Raw genomic sequence first — 22,830 nt, 5'->3', positions numbered from 1 at the left:
AAACTTAATGACAATATTTATTCTTCATGAAATTGCAACTAGCTGTAACTATCTTTTCACCTGTCTAATGACGACGTCGGAGATATTACATGTATGTTACAGAGGAAGGTAGTCTAGTACTTGTGTAACTCTCCAGCAAAGATGGTTAGGAAACTACCCGCCTATATGACTGAAATACTGTCGGGAAAAGGCCTAAAATGAAACAAACAAAACTTCCACATGTTTGCTTCATATCCAATTCAATTACAAAATACCACTTAACTTTTGGTATGTCAGTGAAGTCTGTATGCTAATGAAATACTAATACTAGTCGTTGAAGGTCGAGCCGAAAAGGCATTTCTTTTCATGTAGGATTCCAATGCCAGTTACAATTAGCATATATTAATATATTTGTTTGATCTTACATCTAGAAATGTACAGTTATGTAAATTCGAACATTTTAACTAATGACTTTGGTGTTGCAGGTGTTTATTTAATTACTTATGATATGAATGCTATAATAGATATAATTAATGTTTCGGTTTTGTCCTTAAACTCCGCTATATGAAACACTAGAAATCAGCATATAGTGAAATGGATAGTGAATACATTACATGATTTTAGAATTTTATTGAAATAATTGTACGTATATGAGAAATTCTAATATTTGCATAGCCTACTGACCAGGGTTAAGTTGATATTGACAATGTCAAGAACTTTCTATCAGACCAGACAAAGTAATTTGCCAGGCAAAGAATAAATTATCTAACCTTCTGCTTGAATAATTCAAAACTTTGTTATTATAAATAGACGTCCATTGGTAGTTGTGAACTGTGTTGTGAATAAAGTCTTTGCTGGTAGAGATTTTTATAAAACTCGTACAGGATGCGCGTAAATTTTGTCTTGTGTTTCTTTATAATTGGAATGTGTCTTTTATGGAGCAGTGATGCAGGTAAGCTGTTTTGTGTATTGTTTTATTTTCTTTTAATATTTAAGAATCAAGGTCTATGCTTATTTTCATAAAAATCTTGAACAGTATCTAAAAGTATAGTGTTATGAAGTTCACAAATGAAAAAGTATATACATTGCAAACAGCACTTATATCCCACAAGAGGTCAACTATAGTTTTGGTTAGTTATACAGTAATTTATTGGTGATAAATCAGTCATTAACTGCCAAAAACACATGTTCTTTTAACGAAAATCTTGACGTGTATATTTTTTTAACATTTATTTTTGAGACTAGTATGGCTCACGAGGAGGCATGCAGATTTAAAGGTAATTTAAAATCGTTCTCATTGTTATAGGATTTAAGATTTATAAGATTACCTATTACCATAGGTTTATTATTAGATTTATAAGATTTTTATAACTATAACAATAGGATTTTTAGTATATTCACACTAAATTTAGTAAGCTAAACGTTAAATCTATAAACAAGTTAGATTTCAAGTACAAACTAAAAATGTGTCGTCATGCCAGGGATGCCCCGGCATGCAGCCAAAATTTCAAATGTTATAATATTTAGTTCCAAATTTGTTTGCACAAACTATTTTTTTCATTTTACGCTAAAAGCCCTTAATACTATTCAATGTTTACACAAACCATTTTTTATACAAAGTTCAAGGCACTGAAACTATTCAGTGAATACATTTTGTAAATTGCATATCGCATATTTGCAGCCAAAATAATGACTACATACATTTCTACAAAAGTAAGAGTGCTGAAACTGAAAATTCAAAATTTGTCAAAAATTCAAGAGAGACAACTTTGTCCAAAATCATTGAACCATGACCAAATTCAAAATTGAACTGCTTATTACAAAGATGTAACTATATGTCAAATTTGCGTTGAATGTGTATAACGATTGGGTAGATAATGAACAGAAACTAAAAGTTGCTGATTTTTTTTTCAAAGTTCAAGAGAAATAACTATGTCAGCTATCATCAAACCATGATAACATTCAAACTTGACCAATATATTCGTTTGAAATATCTATATGTTAAATTTAAGTTGAACATGTACAACTGTTGGGGAGATAATGAACGGAAACTGAAAATTTCATAATTTTTTCGGAGTGAAAAGGGGATTACTCTGCCAAAAATCATCTAACAATAGCCAAAGTCGAACTTGATTTGTGTATTTTTCGCCTTATCCATATGTCAAATTTGAGTTGAATGTGTAATATCAGGGGGAAAAATGAACGGAAACTGAAAAGTTCATATTATTTTCAAAGTGAAAGGGGGGGGGGGCATAGCTTTGCCAAAAATCATCAAACCATGACCAAATTCGAACTAGAGCTGCGCGTTCCTTTGAAAATCCATATATTAAATTTGAGTTGAATATGTTATACTGTTAGAAGGATAATGAATGAAAACTGAAAATTTCATCCAGGGGAAAAACTCTGTCAAAAATCATTGGAACTCAACCAAATTCGTACTTTACCTGTATTTTCTTATGATATATCTATATGTCAAGTTTGAGTTGAATGTGTTGTACAGTCACTAAGATTATGGACGGAAACTGATGATGACGGAATGACGGAAGGACGCATAGAAGGCGGGGCATAAAAATAAACTGTGCTATATGTTTTTTCTGTTTTTCTTTCTTTTTTTTCATTAGTTTGAAAAGTGCTGTACACTGCTGTGCTGTATGGATTCTCTTGTAGTTGAGTGGTTTTGGTCTCGGTTTTAACACACGAGGTTAGCTTAAATCGCCGTTCCTGTTTCGGCCTCATATGACTTTAATTAAGTTGGTTTGCCGTAAACTATAAATAACCTAATTGGACTGTTCATAAGAAATTCATTGAGAACATACAAGAAGGCAATCTATTTTTACCAAAATAAAACTCTTAATACAGGGTAAGGATGAAGGTAGTCCAAATATTATGACGTAACCTCGGCTTTGAAGCTATTTTACATGGGTCAAATCTGCTTTAACGCCTAAAATATCTATTTTAAAGTCCATAGCAAAATTAATGTCTTTTATGTGTCTTCTTCAATATACGGATAAATAAACTTCTTATCGTGAGTAATTTTTGCATATTCATACAGTTTTTGAGAAAATATGCTTCTGATTTTTATGCAGTCAGTTGCTTTTGTGATACATTACATTTAAGTTGTGATTTACCGGTAAATTCAAGTCGACTCGAGAATGTGTCGATTTGTGCTATGGGAAATTATCCAGTTATGGAAAGACCTTGTATTTTCCGATAAACGTCAAACTGTAAAAAAAGAAAATGCGATGTCTTTTAATGAAGGACTAGAATGAAAGACCGTGTGAAAGTATAGGTTTCAAAAACAAAATTAAATTTTAGTGTGAAAGTAATTTCGATGATTTAATACAGGATGATAGGAAATGGGACATAAGTGTACAAGCAAATAACATATAATCATATAAACTTATAAATATTTTTAAAGAAACAAATTGTGAAATCGAAATAAATGTTTAAGTTCAGTTGTTGAATATGCTCGTTCTGCATACATTAAGGTGATTTCTGCATTGTCGACCATGTTTCATATTCACCAAGTAGGTCAAAACAGAATGTAGGACAATGTAAGCTCACAATGTAAAATGATAAACAATGCTATTGTACCTAATACCTTTAAGGGTTTAATTGAAGAAATAAATAAAAGTAAATGTAAAAATGAAAAGAATAAGAACATTTACGTTGAGTTTGCGTACTTTTTGAAGACCAAATAAAATATATCGCAAGGTTTTATGCAATATTATGAATGCCAAAATCCAGGTAAAATGTCGTTGTAGTGCAGAGCTATCTATTGCATTAAACACAAAGAACTTGTTAGTGTAACTGCAAATTGTTTATTATTTATATAATCAGCTCTCTCATGGTATGACAAGTTGTCTTCTTTCACTTTGAACCTATTCAGTGAAAATGACTAACAATGTGAAATTACCTTAAAAAAAGTGAACTTCTTATTCTTAAATTTACAACTTTAAAGCAAATTGAAAACGGTAAATGTGGAATGTTACATGTACCAGCATAACTTAAACTATATTTTATATACAAAAACCAAGAAACAATGTAAACATTCTTCATTAATTAAACATCGGAACGATACATTTGATTAATAGATATCAGCACTTAAATTCTTTTCGATAATTGTTTAGGATGTAAACCATTTTTTTTTCTTTTTATATCAGACGCATGGGAACCAAGAAAACAATGGCTAAAGAAAAAAGATGAAACACAAGCAAAGGTACATAATTTACTTACGATAATTAAAAATTATTGGCTCTATTCATGAAATATAATATTATCTTTCATATGGAAATTAACAGGGTTTTTTCATTCTCTTAGTGTTTATTCTGTGTGGTATATTTTTGATCATAATGTAAGAAAATAAACTCAATTTGACTGATATTGAACTTTTGTGCCACACATTCACAGAAAAAATCATAATCTATGTTTTCTACTACCTTTACTTATGATTTAAAAGATGATTGATACTTTTTAGGGTGGCAAACCTAAATGATATTTGTATATTGCAGAAAATATTGAAAATTACATGAATTCAAATTTGATATTTCGTTCATATTTTTATAAACTACTGATTGGATATTCCACAAATAAAGAATAAAAATTCCGTACAAGGCTTTATGCACCTTTCTTGAAATCAAAATTATTCCAGTATTTTGAATAATATTAACGAAATAGCTACCATATTTTGTTTTTTTCGCCGAGCATTTTCCCAAAAAAGTTACATGAGTTAGCTACCTGTTAATGACTATGCACTTTGGGGCTTAACGTTAAATGATTTTATTCTTATTATTTAATTTGACTTAGTTATCGAATATTTTATTTCTCATTGCAGAGAGTTTGGAAGAAAGGTTTGTGATGGCATACATGATACTGTTGGATTAATTTTCGTGCTGATGATAACAATACAAGACTTTAATCATTTTTTTAAGTTTATGATTAAAAAACATACTTAATCTCATTTATATATTTTTATTCAATTCACATTGACGTAAATTATGTTGTTCTTCAAATTATCCATATCATTAAGACAGTACACTTTGTGACGTAGCTGTTATATTTATCATCATGGTAAGATTATTGTTTATGTTCATCTATTTCCGAGTTTTTATTAATACGTCTGTCTGACAACTTTCTAAAGAACACCAAGTTTTTTATGCACTCCAAAGGGAGAGCATATAGTCGCCACCTTGTCCGTCTGTCAGTCCGTCCGTCTGTCCGTTTGTAATTCTGTCCGGGCGAACGATAGGACACTTGTTAGGTACTTCTGACACACGAGAGAACACTTTTTGGGTAATTCTATTCATTCCGACAGTATTGTTGGGTACTTTTGTTCTCTTATTGGGTATTTTAAAACAAAAGAAGAACCCAATAAATGACCATTCGTAGGAACGTCCGTCTCTCTGTCCGTTGTCTCGTCCAACACCCTTGGAGATAATTTGTTTTAACTTTATTCAGTGGTAGAAGGCATTGAGTTGGAGTGCAGTGTCAAAGAACCATAACTCTATTTTGCTCGGTTTTTGAATACTCTTCACTTGTCCGGGACATAACTCTAAAACATGAAATGTTGTAGGTAAATAGATATTAATGGGTAGATGTGCAGTGTACAAGAAGCTTAACCCTTTTTTTTGCCTAATTTTAGAGTTATTGCCCTTTTTTAATTTTAACAGTTTGAACTTTGTCCGGAATATAACTCTAAAACTATAACAAATATCAACATGAAACACTGTAGGTAGATAGATCTAACTGACTTAAATTGCAGTGCAAAAAACAACAACACTATTTAGCTTCATTCTTGAATTAACTCCACTTTTAGAAAAATCTTGTCCAAGACTATAAAAGATATCTGGGACATTTCTCTAAAATAATCAAAGATATCAACATGAAACTTTGTTTGTAGATAGATCCCATTGAGTAAAAGTGCAGTTCTAAAATACCATAGCTCTGTTCAGCCCAATTTTTGAAATATCTTTCATTTTTAAAAAATTTTGTCCGGGGAATAACTCTAAAACTACAAAAGATATTTAAGTATATAAACATGATACTTTGTAGGTAGATATATCTCAATGGGTAGATGTGCAGTGCACAAGATCTTGAACTATATCTAGACCTTTGTCCGGGACATAACTCAGAAAAACAGAGATAAAAAGAATCCCTAAAGAAAGTCCAACACAACAAAATTGAAAATGTTGCAGGCTCGGTTTGATTGAGCCTGTTCATGGACGGTACTGAAACCATATAAGGTATCAACTAGAAACTTTATTTGTTGATAGATCGCATTGATAAGCAGTGCAATGCATAGAACAGTAACTCTGCCTTGCCTTATTTTGGAATTATTGCACTTTGAATTTTTTCCAGGGATATAAGAGGTGTATTTGCCTGTGTTTTCCTATGTCCAAAACCTATTCGGGGAGCATCACCCAACTCAAACCGGGCTCTTGTTTGTTTCTTTTTAATATCATTTTTTTTTCGTTTTGGACACAATGTATGAAATTTTATATTCAATATTCAATTTCAATTCTCAAGCAAGTTAAAAACTTTCAATCCTGATAATGAGCATATAACAAAAAAGATATTATTCTTTTACACATAGATTATATTTACGTTCGGTCAATGGTACTTTTGATACCATGATATTTTTTTCAAAATGATGTGGAGTTGGAATGTTTGTTGTATTACTAGAACTACATTCTGTCTACAAAAGCACACTAATTATGTGAATATTCATCATTTAACTAATTATCGGAATAATATTTACAAATACACATTAACACATATTAATATTTGCGATAATCTGTTTAGATGTCAACCAATTTAAACCTAATTCTTTTTATTTCAGACCAATTGGATTCATGGGAATCAAAAAAGCAATGGCGGCTACAGAAAGAAGATGAAACACAAGCGAAGGTACTAATTCAACATCAGTGTATTGGCTCTATTCATGAAATATAATTTTATCTTTCACATTGAAATTAACGATGTTTCTTGTTTCCACTTAGTTTTTATTCTGTCTGGTATATTTTGATCATTATGTAAAAAGTGACCTTGATATAAATTCATATTGACTTTTGTGTGCCACAAGTTTACCGTACTGTCCATTAACTATGTTTTCTACTACTTTGACTGATATCATTAAACATGACTGATATATCCAGGGTGGCAAATCGGTGTGACCCTTGAATAATGCACACTGTGAAAAATATTGAAAATACCATCAGTTAAATCTTGCTTTTACGTACATATCTTTTACAGTACTGATTTCATATTTAACAAATAAAGTATAGAAACCCGTACCAGGCTTTTTCACTTTATTTGAACTCATTATTTGCAATCACTATTGTGAATTATATTGGGTAATATCTACCATATTTGCATATTTTGGACTATATGTGGTCAGGTAATTTGCCCAAAAATTCCTAAATGTTCACTCTTGTTACAAACAATGCACTATTGTGGCTAAATATTAAATGTTTTTCTATTGATACATTTGACTCATTTATCTCCACTTTTTTGTCGTTGCAGAGAGGTTTGTGAAAACATACATGATACTGTTGGATCTATTTTCAAGCTGAAAGGATAACGGAAAACGACTTCAGTTTTTTTTCTAAGTTTACTTTCAGTGACAGTACTTGTTTATCTTCGTGTTAAGCATTTATGTCTCGTATCGGCGCTTTCATACTTTGTTTTGTCGTGATGTCGCTTTTGAAGGGCGCCAATACGCAGTAACGACAAACGATAAAACAGTGCGACAAAACGAGAATTCATTTTTGTTGTCGTTAGTTCGTTCTTTCGTGTTAACGCTCCTTAAACCGTGACAGAACGAGGTAACGACATGGCAGAAATCAGCCACCATACCGATACCATTTCAATAAACGTTTTATTATCTATGTATTATAAGGATATGGAATTCCTTAACTTCTACCATTTTTGAAGCTTTGAACTTTTAAACTGAATCAAAAGTTTACATATTCCTCTCTTAGTTTTGTTTTTAACAATATATTCTTCCTTAAAATCTTTGAATTGTTAATTAACGATGTAGAAGATGGCAGCATAATATGTTTTACGCTAGGTAAGCGATATGTTTTATCATATGAGTTTGTTTTCCAAAATGGTAAAGGTTGACTGTAACAAGTATCACTTGAACTATATCATATATGCTAAAACATAGCAAATGTAATATTCATCAATAATCTTTGGAACAATATTTATGATTGATAAACATAAATACATATTGATATTCGATAATCTATCAAGATGAAAACCAATTTAGTTCTTTCTTATTTTAGGCCAATGGACTGATAAAAAAGAGCCATGGATAGAAAAAACAAAAATAACGAGTAAACGAAGGTGATGTTTACGATAACTGGAAACAATGTAACGTACTATAAAATCAGGTACGTAGGTCTTTGATCAAAATATGAGAAACTGGATCGGATATGTACATATATTAATATTCTTGTATCGTAGGTATACCAAAAGTTTTATCTAAAGATTATTTTATGTTACTGTTACTAATGACACTAATATTGATTGGTTTATCAGGTTGGCTAGCCCATGTGACTTTTCGACAAAGTGCATTGCGACCGTGGCTTTTTTAGTCGTGTGCCTTGAGTATTTACCTATGTTGAATAACTTAACGTTAAGAAAATTAGACATATATTCATGTGAAATTTAGTTTGATTAATTTATCTTTTCAATTTTTTGTCACCTTGCAGATACTTTGCTAATACCATATCAGATACTACTTGGTCTAATTTCAAGCCGACGATAACGACAAACGACTTATTTGTTATCAAATCATTAATTCAAAACCACTTGTTCTCATTTACTCAATAAATTTCTTCTAATTATAACTATATTGTATTAAATTAAATTGTGTTGTTATGAACAAAAAAAAATTCTAGATGCTTTCATATTTGATATATTAACCATTGCAAAATCCTAGCTTAACACCGTTTTCCGGTACGTTACGGAGTTGACTCTGGGGAATTACACCAAATGAGGTTCATAACACATGATTTTTTTGATCTTTCTATCATTATTTTACCGTTTAAAGTGAACAAAAAGATGTGTTTGAAAATTAACAATATTACTTTAGTATCTATTGAAAATTTAAAAAAATGTTAATAATATAAATTAAAACACTCGAAGTGGCATCTTCCATAATAAAAAGAGATACTTTCTGCGTAATCTCTGTATTTACTTTATTTTTTGTATGGAATTATTCATTCAATGATATTTAACCATTTTCTTACAAAGAAATAACTGTTTTATTTCACTTTAATTAAAAAAAGGCAAAAAACAAAGAGTTCGTTATGACACTCCATTAGGTGAATTCCCCAGAGCTATGTAAAGAAAGTACCGGAAAACGGCATTAAGTTAGGTTTTCGAATTCGTGAATATATGATGTACATTTGTAATTAAAAGATTATAACATTTAGTGCTACAATTTACGGAATACATCAAAATAGCATGATCTCGGATCCCATAGATCCCGATTTGTATTGTAATCCAGCATCATCTGGAACAAGAAGTTACCCGTATGAAAAAAAATCCGTAGTATAAAAGAAGTTCCCCTATTGCAAAAAAACTGTTTTCGAAGCATTTATTTAAGAATCTGTCTAGATAAAAAGACAAATCGATATTTTCATTTTCTCCAACTCTTTTATACACTTGAAGAGATTTTAAATGACTCGTTGACTTTTATATACAGCAAATTACCACATTCCAGTATTGGGCCGAATACTCTGCATCGTTGAAAACGGTGAATTACAGCTGTAACAACATCAGGCAAAATTAACTTTAGAAATAAACACCTTTTAATTCAACATGAAAAATTAAGTTTGATATTTGCAAAAAAGATGAAGGTGGCTACACTATTCTTACACCATAGTGAGAACAAATTAACATGGTCGTGGATTTCATTAGTAAGCGTGTAATATTTGAAGAATCTTTTTTAGCTTTTAAATTAAAAAGATATGAAAGAACTTAGAACATCCTTAAACTATATTCTTAAAGTTTACAAACACATAACATTTCTAACAATGGAAGTAATATGGATTTTAAACATTACAGTTTAGTGAGCATAACTTGTAAAATATTTGTTCGGATAAAACATGTTTCGAATAACCATATCTTACAATATGTATAGGAGCATTCAAAGAATAACAGACTTTTCAGATGATAATGTCATATCTTACCCATTTTCTTTTCTAAAGATTCATAGTATGTAAGGAAAGCTTAATTCACAGTACATATAAACTTGAAAATACCAAAAATCTTATCAGCCTTTTCCAACAATATTCAGTCATTTAATTATTTCATAAATCTCATCCGGTTATCACCGTTACGTAAATGTGCTATTTGGACCAAGTCATCGATGCAATGTCTTGATTTAAATAAATCAATTCTATGAACAGTCATTCCATGATCTTCTCCAATACGTTCATAACATTAGTCGCATTATGCCCAGCCAAGTGAAAAAGTTTAACTTACATTTTGCGATAAATACGAAATATAATGTTGTAGCAGCTTTCTGAGGCTTTGTATTTTGCGAGAACGAAAGTCGATCGAGATATTAAATTTGGAAATTTCGGAATGATATGTTTTAGTAAACAACGTTCTTTTATGATTCGATTGCGTTATGTTACTTCAAAAAAATTGTTGTATTATTTAATAGGTCAGACTAAAGTGTTTATAATTTCAGATGTATTAAACATGTAAATGGTTTCTTAACCCATTACTTCATGAGCATTTTGTGAAAAATGGCTGTTTTCATTGAAAAGTCTCCCGTTACAGGTTCAAATTGCCATAATACTATAAAAACTGCTTCAACACTAATCAAACTTGGCACAAATGTCGACTGGACCATTGCTTACACGTTACCTTATGATCAATCTGGGGTCATTTATAGCCTCTCACAAGTCAAAAATTTTCTTGGCGATGAGGGGGACTTCGCCCCCCTCAAATCCCCCTGATGTATCTTTTGTTTGGGGGCCGCGCCGAAAAAGAGAGCACTTTTTATAACAACATTTCTCAAACAAAAAACAAGTGTTGGGGGCCTAAATAAGGCATTTTTTCACCATTTGAGACAACGAAAAGGGGGGGGGGGGGAAAAAGGCGTTAAAAGGCGTGTATATAACGTAATGGGTTAATAAGAATTGAACTTACCATTTCTTGAAGAAAAAATTGTAATAAATTATTACTTGGCCATCTGCCATTGTAAAGTATCTATTTTGTTTTGATCTAACTAATAATCAAAATAACTTTGTATGGATATTTTTTCTTGGAACGGAAATAACAGTCTCCTTTTAAAAATTATCGTTCATTTAACACATGTTTTATAGCATTTGTTTTATATATGTTTAATTTTAACTTTGTTATGACCGTACCCCCACCTTTTTGCTCACGTACCCGATTCAAAAACAAAATACCTTTTCTGATGTCAGTGAAACCTATCACTTAATACATGTATGCTAATAACATTAATGAAGGTCTTTATCTTTATTTCATAAAGCCAGTAGATGGGGCAACATATTTACAATATATACAATTATATAGGTCACATGACATCAATTGCTAACTATTTCATACATAATAAACATACTCATACACAAATAAGCCTTGAAACAGACTATACATTTTATTTGCATAATAACCATTGAAAAGGACTATACATTTTTAAAACTATACTGTTTACAAAAGAGGATAAGCACACAGGGACTTGAAAACTACTGCAAAATGTATGTCTGTATATATATCGTTATGTATTTGGTGAAGACATACGATTAATTTTGATAGAAAGGTTCATTTCTGATTTTGAATGCATTATAAATATATAGTCCTAAATTAAATATATAACATGTTCATTTTGACATTTCAACAATTCTATGAATTTGAACATACTTGGTTTAATTACATAATATTGTGGTATTAACCTTTTTCTCAGAACATATCAGAGCAACATATTACAAAATGATATTCATCTTCAAGCACATTACAGTGTCTACACAATCTATCACTTATATCAACTCTATGTCTAGATCATCTCAAGTCTATGAGAAGACAAACGTAATCTAGTAAGTGTTTGTCGCACATGTTTTAGCTTTTTATAAAGTTAAGATAAGGATGGAAACTAAATTCTGAGATATTTTTTAAGATAATGCTTATGATGACTTTTCTAATCTTGAATTCCATTCTTAAAACATAAGCATCAGACAGGCGTTGTTTAAACAATTCTAAAAACACATTGACATTTGCTACTCCTTGACCTAACCATACATGATAAAAACATACGACTTAATAAACGTTTCACCTGGTTTGCCCAATTAAGAGTATTTGGGTGTCTTTCTATTGTATTTAACATATCTTTATAAACTATTTTAACATATTTCCTTTCGTTTAAACGTAGAATTTTAAATCAATATTTAACAATTGAAAGTAAACATCTTGTTCTGCATGGTAGTCTACCTATTTCACCATAAACAAAATCATTTTGACAGTTCTTTTTAACACCAAGGACCTTCATACAAAATTGTGTGTGTTCACGTTCAATACAGTTTGCAGATGCAAAACCCCAAACTTCACTGCTATATGATAAAATTGGATAAACTAATTTGTCAAATAGATCTAAAACATGCTTCGGTGATATATCAACAAATTTATACAAATACTTTTCTAGCCTATACGTTGCTTTAAGGGCCTGATCAGCTAATAATGTTTTTTTTTTAATGTTTGCGTTTCTGTAAATGCACCACCAGTTGTAAAAACAACAACTAAGTATGTGAAACGATTAACTATTTCCAATATATTACCATTATACATGTAGTTAAATTCTAAATAACCAGGCAAACGACCACCTTTTCTAAAAACCATAACTTTTGTCTTTTCTGCGTTAACAGCAAGTTATCACCTTTGACAATATGTGTATAAAACATCAAACCCTTACATATTTGTTTCACCTTGCATCAAGAAATGTAAAGTTATGTTAATTCGAACCTTCGGATTTATGGCTTTGATGTCGGCAGGTGTTTATTTTTAATATCTAAGACAGCAGTCCATTAAGATAATGTTGAAATGATAATGTTTACAGTAAAATATATATTGAATACTTTACATGTCTTAGAATTTTATACAAAAACAAACAAACTTATGTGTTTAACTTGTTATGATTAACAGATATATATGTGAAAATTACACACATGATAATGCCTATACTCTGACGGTTTGAGCTTAAAAGTGGTTCATAAGGGCTAACATTATTTATTTATGCACAACACCGTCTATATTAGTATTTTCAAGTCAATTTAACTTCTGCCAGAACATGCAACATCTGCATATACTGCTGACCTGGGTTAAATTGTTATTGAAAATTTCAACAATTTTCTATCAGATCAGACAAAGTGGTATGCTAGGCAAAGAATATACATTTGTGTACTAGTATTATCTAACATTTAGCTCGAGTCACTCAAAACTTGTGCAATTACAATGAACGACTCGTTATTAAATATAGACGTATTCCGGTATTTATTTTCTGCAGTGTATTAAACAAACTCAATAAAACGGTTGCAATAAAACTCTTTCGTACAAAATGGGTGTAAATTTTATGTTGTATTTTTGTCTTATCGAAATATGTATTTTAAGGAGCAGTTTTGCAGGTAAGTTGATTTGTGAATTTACTTTTCTTTCAAAATTAAGTTTAATTTTACAATCATAAACATTTATGTAAGTCTAAAGGTTGATTAATTCCTTTTCCTATAACTTAAGGCATTCAGTAACGTTATATCTGTAAGTTTGATTTCAAATGACAAAAGCCTGTACAATATGGTAGCAGATGGAAGGAATTTGGGGGCGTTGCAATTATTGTTAATGATAAACAACCCAATAAGAATAATCATAAGTAATTGATGAGAACATACAAGAAGGCAATTAATCTTTTTACAAATACTTCAAATGTGGTGATAAAGGTGAGGGGACGGGCTAGATGAGTGTGTAAAGAGTGAAAGTAAGTTAGACGTTTAGTTCCAAGATGGTTGAAAGAGGTACATGTGTGTTACTACAACATGTGACATGACATCTTTTTGAAGAAATAGAGCGTCAATTCGAATGAAAAGTTCAATTGATTAAAGTGTATGTTTTACATATTTACAAATAATTTTACTCCTTGTAATATATTTAGATTTGAGGCATTGGTCTGCAATTAATAACACTATAGCGAAATCAGATCTTTTACAAATATATCTTTTCTCTCGGCATTCAATACAGTTAAATCGCCCGTCAATTCATGAAGGGAGCGTGAAGGTGTCCGGCAGGAATGCTTTCTAAAAAGAAATAAAAAGGAGGGACATTAAAATGAAATTTTGTAACATATAACTAAAATGGGTACTTTAAATATTGACCTCATTGTTTATACATTTGAATTATAAATAATAGATGTAGAAAGATGTAGATGGATACGTTATACGCTAGGTCAATATCATCTTCGATCATAAAAGGATATTATTTTCATAATTGAAAGGCAAACTGTTCCCGAGGTTAATTGAAATATATTTTTTACATTAAAACAACAAGAATTCAAGAATAATAATCGGGATATATTAATAATAAATACTATTAACACTTGAATGATATATTCGATAATTAGTCAGTATATAAAACAAATTAGTCTCTTTCTGAATTTAGACCAATTGAAATCAGGATTGCAAAGTCAAAATAATGTAGAGTAAGTACAAGTCAAGGTACTTAGAATTCGTATGATTATTTGAAATAGGAATTGCTTTTATATTCAATAAATATAAGATAATTAAAATTCATTTTTCAACTAGTAGTGTTGTTATTTTCTTCAACCTTTTCCCTTATATAAGCGTGTTTCGACGGCCTTTTGCCCCCCCCCCCCCTTTTTGAGGCCTCAAACAGTGAAAAAAATGCCCTAATTAGGCCCCAAACACTGTTTTTTCTTTTGAGAAATGTTGTTAAAAAAGTGACCACTTTTTCGGCGCCGTCCCCCATCCAAATATATCATCAGAGGGTTCACTTCTGTTTGGGGGCTTTGAAGGGGGCGGAGTCTCCCTCATCGCCAAGAAAATTTTGGACATGTGACAGGCTAAAAATGGCCTCAGGTCGATCTTAGGGTAACTAGTAACCGACGATGAAAAGCCTTTTACTCTATCTCAATTCATTTAGAAGTTGTCGCACTTTGAAATCAGTTTTGATGGAAAAAAAAACATTGCAAAACAGTGAGTTTTGGCAATTTTGAGGCGTCAATGGCATTCTGTTAGTATGTTTCTGTTGCTGTTTTCATATCGTGTTTGTATAAGAAAACTTGTTCTTATTTATAAATTTTTATCCAATTTGTTTATCATGGATTGTGCTGTCATGAAAATGATCCATATTATTTATATAGTAAACTCAGTAACGTAGCTGTTTGAATTCGTGATTTAAAACTTTTGTCACCTATATTACTCTACTTTTTTCATACGTCTGTCTTGCAAATTTCAAAACGAACTCCCCTTTCTTTGGTGTTTTTATTTTCCGTTTTCGTACCATTTTATTACAAATGTGTTATAATGATATGAATTTCCTTTTGTTAAAATATTTCCGAAAATGTATATCAATCTTATAATGACATATGCTAAATTATATTTTAATCTAACTTTTTAAGAAAATGATTTTTCTTTCGAACCTTTAAGATATAGACGATGAGGTCATAAATGCTTTACGTTTTAGCAATTCTTTAGATGTTAACAATAATGAACAAATATTTGCGGCTGTCCAAAAATTTATCAAAACTACTGACCTTTTTGAAACGCATTGTATTTTTGTAAATCGGCCGATTGTACTAATCCTAATAACCTGGTACCACAAATACTAGTAATTGAAAATCACATTTATGATGGACGTTATTCCCAATGACGAATAATACTAAATGCTGGATCCTTAACCTTGTCGTTATTACATAAATACATTACTATACATTGTTTTCTGTCTTACTTATTTCTTACACTGTTTTATTTTTTTTATGTTAATCTGTCTTTATTTTTTTTCTTTGTTCGCTTTATATGTATACATGTCACACTTTCTCATATAAATGCCATCAATGTTGATTAATATATTTTTCAGGGGGAGGGCCGATCGCTAATGTTGTAAGAACTTGGGTCCAACCCTTTTGCTATTTGTTATTTCGAAATCAATTTGTTTCTCTCTATATTTACATGTATATATTAGCAATAAAATATGATTAAACATAAATGCTTTACGCTAGGTGAACGGTACTTCGATCAAAATATTTTGTTTTTTCAAAAACGGTAAAAGTGAAACGTTTCTAGTATTACTTAAACTATAAGAATCCTGTGAACATTAATTATTTAGATAATCATCGTAACAATCTTTTTTATTAACAAACTTAAGGACGCAATGATATTTTTGAAATGTAAACGAATTTAATTTGCTTTTTATATCAGCCTCATGAGAATAATGGAAAGCCTTCTATAACGAAAGAAGATATAACACAGGGCGAGGTACTTATTTTACGTACGATAACTGGAAAGTATTGCCTCTTATTCATACCACATAATATAATCTTTTACTTTGCAATTAACAATGTTTCCTTTATTGTCGCGGGTAGGTCGTTGGTCATTAAGAAAGTAAACTCGATTCCATTGATACTGATTTGTTCCTTGTTGCAAGACTATGTAAAGTTTATAAAACATGTTATCTATAACTTATACAAATTGTATTAAAATGATTGTTATGTTGAGGGTGTCAAACCGATGTGAATGCGTCCTTAAATAAAATGAATAATAATATTTTTTGAAAATATTGCGAAGAAGAAGTCGAGACATTCAATATTTTGAATAATGTTGAAATGTTTACCATAATTGGGAATATTTTCCGCCGTACACCTTGCCCAAAAAGGAACATGAGATAGCTGCATTGATTTATGACTATGCACTAAAGAAGGTAAATATTGAACGTATTCATATTTTACATTTATCAAATCAATCTTCTTCTTCTTTGTAAAGGGGTTTTGCTATATCTGATACTCCTGGATCAAATTTCAAGCGACAATGGCCTTCAGTTAGTATTTTCGTCATTTTTTAAAGTATATTTACAAAAAATACTTTGATATCGTTATACTTGAACTATAATTTATCTTCAAAAACATAGGAATATTTATTATTGTCAAACTAATTAAGAATGTTATAATATTTTTGATAAGATGTCAAGTTATAAAGGAATTTAAACACTTTCTTATAACAGGCTTACTGGAATAGATAAGGCAGCGAAGGTACTTATTTTACGCTACGTACGATCTTTTATGTATCAATTGAATCATACTTTTATCTTCACGTCGCAAATTTACAAGGTTGATTATTCTCCGTACTTTTTATTCTAGCGGGTAGGTCTTATATCAAAATAAGAGAAATGAACTTGATTTGATTGACTACAACTTTGTTCGTGTCGTATGTCTACCGTAATGTTTATATCAAATCATTTTCATCTCTTTTTTCAGAGGTTTGTGATAGCAAACATAATACTTTTTGATCTATTTTCAAGCTGAAGACAAACGACAAACCATTTATTAATGATATTTAAGTTTTTGATACAAAAAATATTTCTATACTTAATATAATTAACTTAAAAGTTTCGTCCAATTCGCATTTTCATTTCTTATTTAATCTTAAAAACATTAATGAAAATAATACACGATGACCTTTTTAAATACTTAACGCATTGTCACTAGACTTTTGATCATATGAAGTTTTGTTGTTTCAAAAAGTTAAATATGAAATGTGACATATATTATATGGACCATTATTAAATTACAAACATAAATATGACGTAAACGCATTTTTTTCAAGTTCAATATTTTTCCAGTACTGGTGTATGGTATATAGCTGATATGTAAAAAAATCTGATGATAATATTTAGGGGGGGGCACCTCTTTTTTAGACCCCCCGCCTTGTTTGGGCCGGGGTGTTTTAGGCTATTTGAACAATCTTTTTTGTGCATGCATGTTTGAAATTAACAATAAAAATGCAAAATGAGGACATGAATTTTATTTCATTCTCCTATATGTACACCTCATAGCAACATCTTATATTTTTTCACAATATTTGGAGATATTTTTTTGTGTGAATTTCTATTTCTTTATCACCAATACATAGTCCACAATGCTTACTGTCCTTTTCAACCTGAAAACAAAATAGAAATCATTGAAAATATAAAATGAAAAAAAATATATGTAAATCATTTAACTCATTCGCTCCGAGCGACCCCTTTTCTCGAATTTGTTGGAACAAGCATAAGTAAAATACAATTGAAAAAAAGTATTAGAATAAAAAAGTATATATAGTTAGCTGTCAGTATAATCCGCATTACAACATGAAGCGAAAACACGAATCATTGATATTGTGGAACGCTGCTTTTGTCAAAGGTTCCGGGACATTGGAAAATTGGATTGATAAAGTAAAAATGTTTGAAATTAAAGGCGATAGCTCACAAACAAGCAAAACGCATTACTCAGACTTGGAAGCTAAATCGAAGTTTTTAAAATCAAAAGATGAGGTAATGTGTACTTTTTCTGTTGGTATTAGACCAACACCGAAACAAAAACGAACGTTGAATCAAATGCTCAAAGTAAGTAATTATGCTTACAATTGGTGCAATTACTTAGTGAAAGAGAAAAATTTCAAACCAAAGCAGTTCGACTTGCAAAAAATTGTTACTAAAACAAATGCAAGTGACATACCAACAGAATACAGACGTCCCCAAGACGAATGGTTTTTCGACAACAAGATGACATGTATCAAGGGGACTGCTTGCAAAACATTTTGTGCTATGTACAAATCAGCACAGTCTAACCAAAAGAAATCTAAAGTTGTTTTAAAAAATAAGGATACTATTTTTTTACGAGAAGGATCATTCGAAGTTCAACAACAGTTTGTACGATTGTTGACAACTAAAGACAATGCCGATGACTTTTTTCGAAAATCGAGAATAGCTCTGATGCCAGCTAGCTTTTCACACTCAAGCAAGAACTATAAAGAACGGTATCTCAAAATTTCAAAAGATGTATCAAAATTGCCACCACTTAGTCGTGATATGAAGATTAGCAAACGAGCAAATGGCAAATTTGTTTTGCATATTCCATGTGATCCCATATGTACTAGACAAATACATGTTAACTCATCAGACTCAATATGCTCAATTGATCCTGGTGGTAGAACATTCGCAACATGTTACGACCCAAGTAATTTGAAATGCTTTCAAGTCGGACGCAAAGAAGATAAGGAGAGAATAATTTACAGACTTCATGACAAAATTGATAGAGTGCATGAACAATTGTCACTCGCTATACAGAGAAATCAAACACAAGCAAAGAATGACCGAATCGGTCAGTTAAAGAAACTACATCTAAAATTGAAAACTTACGTGAATGACATACATCTGAAACTATGTTCTTATCTTGTGAAACATTACAAGCTCACAGTTCTTGGTAAAATATCAGTCTCTTCAATTGTTAGAAAAGACAGATCGAAACATTTATCAAAGAGAAGCAACAGAGACCTGTTATGCTGGCAACACTACAAATTCAGAGAGAGATTGCTGCATAGAGCTCGAGATACAAATTGCGAAGTAATCGTTCAAGATGAAAGTTACACATCAATGACATGTGGGAATTGTGGAGTAAAGAACAAACAATTGGGTGGAAATGAAACATTTTATTGCGACAAGTGTAAATATGAAACACATCGAGACATGAATGGTGCCAGAAATATTATGCTAAAGTATTTGAATATTTTTCCATTTTCATCATAAAAATATAAATGACATTATAGGTTTGACTCGACCTGCCTCGAGTAAGAAGTTTTGCCTCGAATTTTACATATGCGAAAGTCGGGGCAAAAATTCTCTCGGAGTGAATGAGTTAGCAAATAAAAAAGACAAAATAAGATTGCGGAATAGCTTGTTTTAACACATTTGCTCCTGAAAATGACTTTTCTTACATAAGCAAGATTATTTGTCAATCAGGGAACACATTTTTCTTACCATTCAGTGATTTCATTGATTAACATCCAGTTTATTATTTCAGTTTGACACTATCTGACTGGTTGAATGAATGAAATAAATGTCTAACAATGATAACAATGATAAATATATTTTCAATATGCAGTATTGCATGTCATAGAAAGATTTTGTTCACCTATTTGTCAAAAATAGGCTTATAGATCTTCCTTTGAACAACAATGCAGCCTAGATTAATAATGATACATGGTGAAACATATTTAAGTTCTCCAGATTGATGAAAATGAAAATTTCACAGTCAATTTCCTGTTTTTGTTTACTTTGCCAAATAATGTGAAAGAAGCAAGAACAATCTACAAGTGTGTGTCAAATTGGATGATGTAATTCAAGTATGGTGTAAAAAATGCATTACTTACCATAACAGTCAAATACTGTTGGATAAAATAGCAGCACAAAGAGAATATTTGCTACTGACATCTTTTTATCAAATAAGCTGTACATTAATCATGAGGTCTGGTCCATTGTAAAAAAATCCACTCTCAATACTACAGAAGATTCCAATCTGAAAAAGAAAATATTGACATTAAATGTTAAGTGTGTCTTAGACTTTGTACTTTGTCTTATAATTTTGAAAATCACCTACAATTTTATCTTAGCATGTTCAAACACATACAAAATTTCATTTTCCAGAGTGAATATGTCAAGTTTAGCAAATAAATGACCAAAATACTTAACAATTTATTTGAAAAAAAGTATTTTACCTGATAATTTGTGTTGTATTCATTCTAGTCACTGCACATGACTTGATTTTTTTCCAGCCACTCATATTTTTCAATTGTGCATCTTAGTTACTGCCATTTTTTGGCCATGATTCTGAAAATAGTTAAAGCAATTTGATGTTAATTCAGTCATGATGTAAGAAATGAAGGAGACAAAATGCATATACACTGACATGGGGTATAAAAAGAAACAATTACATCAAAAACAAATGCCATATGGCATCAAAAACACAATTTGTGAGACATTTTTGGACATGAAACTGTATTAATTATTCAAACTAGTATTGAAATTTGCTTGCTGTTTCAGCAAATGAAAATAAATTGTCCAGCAACTTGATACTGTCATCTGAAAAAGAATAAACTGTCCTGTTCTTCAAGTCAGTATGCTAGTTACAGGGTGTGTTTTGCTTTGAATGCTTGCAAATTTCTGTATGAAATAAACAACATATATTTTCATTCATGACAGGCCTGTATTTCTGATAATTCAGTGTTTTACTCTATTTTTACACACAAATGATCAGAGATATGCTCATTTTGTATTCTTAAACTACTCTACAGTACTGTTTTAAAGCAGTAAGAATACTCAATGAGTAAAGTCAGTATTTTAATTTATCTATATTTTTTCTACAGATTTATTTCTGATCAAATTGAAATAGTCTTTCAAGCACCCTGGCAACTTTGCAGAAACAATTTTCATTGTATCTGACTAATATTGATGTAATATTTCAAATGTCAAAATGAAAATGTCAAACTGTTGTATCATTCAGCATGCATGATCAAAAGCTGTTGTTTACATTTTTTGTTGACACAGTTTTATGACCACAGTGCATGAAATCAATAAAACAAGCTAGATATTTCATATGAAGTTGTTTATCGTTTTAATAGTTAATGATCTAACCCGATCTAACACACTTGCTTACCTATATTTTCTTGAAACGCCCCGAAAATCCGTTGAAAATAAACGTTTCCATTCCTGAATTTCTCACAACAACAAAGTCAAACAAACGACGCTTGATAATCAAGGGGATACAATCCGATGCTATCAAAACCCGCACTGAATAAGTTTATGTACAGTAAATTTGCTTTTACTTGTGAAATGACCGTACAATGTTGGACAACATGTGATAGGTAATATTCAGAAAATGAATAAACCCTTCGTAAACGTAAAATGTATGTAAAAGAGGTCGTCTATTGTTTTTATTTAGATTTTCTTCAGTATTTAGGCTAAATACGGCACAGTCGGTATATTTCTCCTCTTTTTTATTTGATTTACTCTTTTTTATTGTCTAAGTCATTAGAGATTGTTTTCAATGATACACAATATATTTCTATCGACTAATATGGCGCTAATTAGCTCGCCTTTGATAGTTCTAAGAAAATAATTATAATGTGACGTCATCAATACTACGTCATCAATATAGCTTCGAATAGGAAAACGTTCAAACGGGTCATAACAAGTCTCGCTTTTAAAATGTTCGGCCGTGTTGGAAATTGCTGTGTTAAAAAATTTAATTTAAGGTGGATAATTACTGGATATTTACTAAATTTTTATGAGGTATGTGACATTTGTTTATACTTTTCACTCTGGCGAATTTTTCTTTTGACAATATCAATGTATTTTAAGTCAAAATGCGATTTTCTTCGAGAGATTGAAGTTTAGATGACTTCGTGAGATTGATGTTGTTGAATTTTGATTTTGTTTTTCTAGATCTATCATCATGAGTCTTAGGTCGGATTTCCAATCATCTCGAGTTGATATTTTTTTAAACATACTGTATAGATTTTATTTAAAAAATGTTCGATATTTTCTTGTTGATCGGAAGTATAGACAAATTTATTTGTGAAATTTACGGAGTAGATCTACTGTTGAATACGATTTTAAATATTTTAGCGATTAGATTTATTTTTTTTTCTGGTAAAATGTAGTCAATATGATGTTACTATTTAGCTTGTGATAAAATGAATTTAGATCAAATTTTTATTGGACATGTTTGAAAAAATATTGAAAAAAGCTTTCATGGTTTATTTCTCCAAACGATATCTACAC

At 30.7% G+C, this 22,830-nt stretch overlaps 2 long non-coding RNA genes across 2 annotated transcripts; one reads left to right on the top strand and one right to left on the bottom strand.

The window, feature by feature from the left end:
- Nucleotides 1–798: 798 nt before the first annotated feature.
- LOC132719303 (uncharacterized) lies at nt 799–8,819 on the top strand. The gene is made up of 6 exons (XR_009624201.1): nt 799–931; nt 4,143–4,198; nt 4,814–4,829; nt 6,818–6,885; nt 7,501–8,372; nt 8,694–8,819. It is a non-coding gene; the product is annotated as an uncharacterized LOC132719303 (long non-coding RNA).
- Nucleotides 8,820–18,025: 9,206 nt separating this feature from the next.
- On the bottom strand, nt 18,026–21,844 carry LOC132719302 (uncharacterized). The gene is made up of 4 exons (XR_009624200.1): nt 21,704–21,844; nt 20,766–20,877; nt 20,421–20,566; nt 18,026–18,170 (listed from the first exon to the last, which is right to left on the bottom strand). It is a non-coding gene; the product is annotated as an uncharacterized LOC132719302 (long non-coding RNA).
- Nucleotides 21,845–22,830: the final 986 nt, after the last annotated feature.

This window comes from Ruditapes philippinarum, unplaced genomic scaffold (genome assembly GCF_026571515.1).
Source record: "Ruditapes philippinarum isolate M1 unplaced genomic scaffold, ASM2657151v2 ctg7697_1_1_1_1, whole genome shotgun sequence".
In the NCBI taxonomy this organism is placed as follows: domain Eukaryota; kingdom Metazoa; phylum Mollusca; class Bivalvia; order Venerida; family Veneridae; genus Ruditapes; species Ruditapes philippinarum.
The sequence above is the reverse complement of the archived record's forward strand: the minus strand, read 5'-3'. Positions and strand labels throughout refer to the sequence as shown.